General features: G+C 37.8%; 1 long non-coding RNA gene across 2 annotated transcripts; it reads right to left on the reverse strand.

Moving 5' to 3' along the window:
• Positions 1-286: 286 nt before the first annotated feature.
• On the reverse strand, positions 287-3133 carry LOC144454545 (uncharacterized). 2 transcript variants are annotated; one of them, XR_013483027.1, is made up of 2 exons: positions 2638-3133; positions 287-1176 (listed from the first exon to the last, which is right to left on the reverse strand). It is a non-coding gene; the product is annotated as an uncharacterized LOC144454545 (long non-coding RNA). The 2 variants fall into 2 exon arrangements; XR_013483028.1 differs by having other exon boundaries at positions 287-1289.
• Positions 3134-5178: the final 2045 nt, after the last annotated feature.

The raw sequence follows: 5178 nt of genomic DNA on the forward strand, positions 1-5178 counted from the left end.
ATATTACAGAAAAAAGGGAAAAAAAACAAACTATTTGTTTTGTATCATTTAGACAGAAATATGATTGATGGAATAAATATTTTGCTTCTTTTTTGGCCAATTGTGATATCATACGAATAAAACAAAAGATAGGTTTTACTTGTTATAGATCTTCAGTATATACCATATTTCTATTAAAATGCTCATAGTTTCATATAAGAATATGACAGGTGCCGGGAGCACCTGCATCCCCGGCTGTGGTCTGATGCCGGCAGAGTGTGAAGAGAGAAAGAACAGGTGAGAGCAGTGAATAACAAACTCTGTTTATTGATCTGAGGGCTCAGGCTTATATAGTACTGGATCAAGCAATAGTAACATTGTTATTCATGAAAAGTACAAATCTAATTAGGTGATTTCCTTACTTCCTTGTACCTTGTCTGTTACATTCTTTCCTGCGTCCTGTCCTGTACCCCATCCGTTTCCTCCCTTCCTGCATCCTGTTCTCAAGACACAGAACAGGGGGGTGGTGAGCCGACATCCTCAGTTTCACAGCTGTCAGGCTTAGTACAAGCTGCAGGTAAGACCCGGGCTGGCCTAAGTCCTCCAACTCCCCAAAGCCGGCCCTCTATATCTCCCCCTTTCTTCTGTTTTAGCTTGAGAATGTGGGATGCACATCAGGAGAAAACTCAAGAGTAACAAGAATACTATCAGGGTACAAAATGCAACAGCAAACTTGAAATATTCTGGAAGTGTTAAGTTGCTTGATATAGTACAATAGCTTATAAACAATATCTTGAGGATCAATACCATCCATGTTATATTTTTGGAATGCCAAGCGCCCTGAAGCTTATTCAATATTTGATCAGAAGTTACATTGGTAGTATTAGAAAGCAAATGGGGAGTTACACAAACAAAAGTATAGTGATCAAGTTACAGGTTTAACCCAAGGTGGGGTAAGGCATATAAGTCCAATGTAATCATGACTCCATCATGGAGCCATCTGTGACAGTCATCATTGCAAAAAAGGACAGTCAACATCTTATTATTGGCTCTTCATCTTCTCAGTCTCGCCTTCCTCCTCTGCATGTCTCTCCGAACAGTTTTTCCTTTGATGCTCAGGGTCTCTATCCCTCCGGTCAGTATGCTGACAGGTACGGATGTTCCTCTCGGGAACCCAGACTGGTTCTCCTGCATGTTCTGGAAAAACACAAGCATAACCTCGACCCCAGGTTAGTAATTTTACTGGACCATCCCAATTATCCATCTTTGGATCCTTCCACATTACTGTGACATCTGGTTGCTCATCTGATCTGAAATGAATGGAAGGTTGCAAAGGACATGTATCTACAAAAGCCATAAAATTAAGTATGCTATTTTAGCTCTAACTTAAATAAAACTTTTTTTATATGTATATAAGGCAAATGTCCCATTTTCTTTGATTATTAAAAAGGATCTAAAATGAAATCCCCTTAACCACTGATTTTTGGTTAGTCTGCTCATCTGCCATATCACATTTACCTTTTTTTTTAAAATACTGTTTGGAAATGTGATGGCTGACAAAAAAATGTTAATATACAATTTTCTTTGAGACTCTTGAAAACCACAAAAATTTCAATTCATAATGACTACAAATTCTAACATTTAATGTAAAGTAATCATAATTCTTTGCATGCCACAATGACACACACCTAAGGCCAACTTTTTCAGAATGTACTATAACTTGAATAAAATCAAATAGGGAGACATATATAAAATGGGAAATACAGTGTAGCTTCACATCACAGCTCCTGCTTGTCCATAAGACATTATGGAGGGAGTAATAATTTCACTTACACACTGACTTTGTAAATGTGATCAGCTGCCAATGTCCTGAATATTTATGACATGGGTCTTTTTAACAAGAACAGGACAGCAGCATGGTAACCACTTTTCTAAGTATATTTTCTATACAAAATAATTCCAAGATATAATCATTAAGTTCTCATATAGTACTATTATTTTAAACAATAATCAATAAAATAGCAAATATGTGAAAATTACAACACCACTAAGACTGAGCACTGCCATTTCCTAGTGTAATCAAAGTTGGTATTAGTACAGTCTTGGCAATGCAATGGTTGGACAGTACAGGTATCTTATGCAGAGATTTCAGTAGCAGAATGGCACTTGGTTTGTTCTCAATAGAAATGACAAAGATGCAGTTGACAATTTAAAGAAAGACAATGTTCTTATTTGCATGCTAAAATTCTAGTTGTGTCCCCTGTATTTGAACACTTTCAAATAATATTGTCTGTCTCTCTGTTCTGCCCACGAGCTCTGCCCCATATTAGCTAACTATCTTATAGGACACTACTTAGCCAGTGCGGCTTACTTTCCCTTTAAATCAGAGAAGCCGAAAAGCGGCAGTCTCATTCTGAAGTTTACTTTCGCTTTTGAAGACGCTCAAAGGCGTTAGTCTAGTTTGTCCGCCTGTGCGGTTTGCTTTCCCACCTGTGCAGTTAGCTTTCACTTTAAATCTGAGACCCCGATAAGCTGCAGCCTCGTTCTGATGTTGATGTTCACTTTAAGAGACCCCGATAAGCAGAAGTCTGGTTTCTTTTTAATCCCCGCTTAACCTGGTGAAAATTAAAAAACTGTATAGGAAAATTATCACCCTACCTTGTTAGCGTCTTCTCTTGACGAACGGAGCTCCTTTTCTAGGGCTGTTGGCCAAACAGCCCACCTTGTCCAGGGCCACTCTGCCGGGGGAAGCCTTCCTTTCAGGTCCCTGTCCAAGTGCCAAATGCCGGGAGCGCCTGCGTCCCCGGCTGCCGTATGATGCTGGCAGAGTGTGAAGAGAGAAAGAATCACGGGCCAGGTGAGAGCAGTGAAGATCAAACTCTGTTTATTGATCTGAGGGCTCAGGCTTATATAGTACTGGATCAAGCAATAGTAACATTGTTATTCATGAAAAGTACAAATCTAATTAGGTGATTTCCTTACTTCCTTGTACCTTGTCTGTTACATTCTTTCCTGCGTCCTGTCCTGTACCCCATCCTTTCCTCCCTTCCTACATCCTGTTCTCAAGAGACAGAACAGGGGGGTGGGTGAGCCGACATCCTGAGTTTCACAGCTGTCAGGCTTAGTACAAGCTGCAGGTAAGACCCGGGCTGGCCTAAGCCCTCCAACTCCCCAAAGCCGGCCCTCTACAGGCAGGTAAAAATTGGACTAGCAGTTATAAAAGTTCATGTCACTTAGAAAGTGATGGAAGAAGCTTCCTGATAGACAAAGATTTCATATATGACTTTATTTCTTGCTAGTTCAGATAAGAAAAATTATTTCAGCTTGCACGGATAGTGAATACAACTGCAGAAGACAGAGAGATATGTCTCTCTGTGATCAGAAATTTCACATTAGCTATTTCAAGAAAAAGGAACTTCTCCCCAAATTAATCAATTTACATCAATTAAGATTTTATATGTAATGTTTATAGATGATGCGTGCATTTTCATATTTCTCCATTATATTATGAAATGCACTCCATATTTTACATTTTTCCTCTGTGTTTATGTATAAGTGTACATGCTTATATTTGTGTGTGTACACGTGTGTGTGTGCACGTGTGCATGAGTTTAAGCCACACAACTTTTGGGAGAAACTAGCATTTAAAAAGATAATATCCAACTAAACACCTATGTGAGCAAATAATGGAATGTATAATTGTTCTTTTATTAAATATCGGTGACATCTGCTTCTACAACAAACAAAAAGAAATGATTAGGTGACAGGTTAGATGAGGGGACACATTATCAGTGGCAGTACACATGGATATGGTACATAATGCAGAGAATCAATATAACATTAGTGTCATCATGTCATTCAAGAATTGTAGCTTTAGAGCTGGAAGTGACCTTAGAGATAATGAAATCTTGTCTTTACAAATGTGGAAACAGATCCAGAGAAACTTGTCGGATGTAGCATGTCTGAAGTTACAAAACTGAAGTAACTAAGTCAAGAATAGATCCTCATCCTCTGATTGAAACTTACCTGACATTGTGGTTAGCATTGAAGCTTTTAGTGACAGACGTGAAGATTTCTGTAAGAATATATGCCTATGAATGTATAATTAAAATTCCCTTTTAGTTACCTTTTCACAAAATATGTAGTCATTGTGCATATCATTCTCTTGGTTCTACTTATTTCATTCTGAATCAGTTCATATTACTTTCATGTTTCTCTAATTTCCTCATATTCATAATTTCTTTTTGCACAATGATATTAATATGACATTCATATATCCTAATTTCTTCTAGCCACTCCTTAAGCAACGGGCCTCTACTTTGTTGACAATCCTTGGTTAGAGTCAGGATGGATTATGAAGACCAAATCAAGAAGCTTGTAAAATTAATGGAAAACTACTACTAAAAATTTTGCTGCAAAGCATTTGCTCTCTACAATCCTGAGAGGGAAGTATCACTGAGTCAAAGGTATAAATACATTAGTCACTTTTCTTTCATAATTCCAAATTGAAAAACTGAGTGGCTAACCTACTTCTTAGTTTCACCAATGAGACACCATTATGCCTGTCTTCCCACAGTTCAACATTGACTCTTCCCATATTTTCTCATCTTTTTCAGTTTGCGTGGTGTGAAATCAGAGTTGTTTTGCATTTGCATTTGTTTTGCTCTTAGTGATTTAGAACATGTTTTCAGGTGATCATTTACAACTTCTTTGGAAACCTATTCAAATCCTTTGCAGAGTGCAGGGCCTGGAGTCAGGAAAACTCATATTCCTGAGTTAAAATCTGACCTCAGACACTTACTAGCTGTGTGACTCTGGGTAGGTCAATTAACCCTGGTTGCTTCAGTTTCCTCATCTGTAAAATGAACTGGAGAAGGAAACATCAAATCACTCCAGTATGCTTGCCAAGAAAACATGAAAAATGGGGTCACAGAAAGTTGGACACGACTGAAATAACTGATCAGCAAAAACTAACTCGCTATATATTTGAATATCATACTTTTACCAGTGATAATTGATGTAAATACTTTCCCATCATCAATTCTCTTCTTTTTTTAATTCATTAATTTTTTTATTTTTAGTTATCAACATTCACATCCATAAGATTTTGAGTTCCAAATTCTCTCACACTCCCTCCCCACCCCACATCCCAAGATGGCATGCAATCTGATAGAGGCTATAAATATTCATCCATATTAA

Source organism: Phascolarctos cinereus, unplaced genomic scaffold (genome assembly GCF_003287225.1).
Source record: "Phascolarctos cinereus isolate Bilbo 61053 unplaced genomic scaffold, phaCin_HiC Scaffold_726;HRSCAF=1367, whole genome shotgun sequence".
Lineage (NCBI taxonomy): Eukaryota > Metazoa > Chordata > Mammalia > Diprotodontia > Phascolarctidae > Phascolarctos > Phascolarctos cinereus.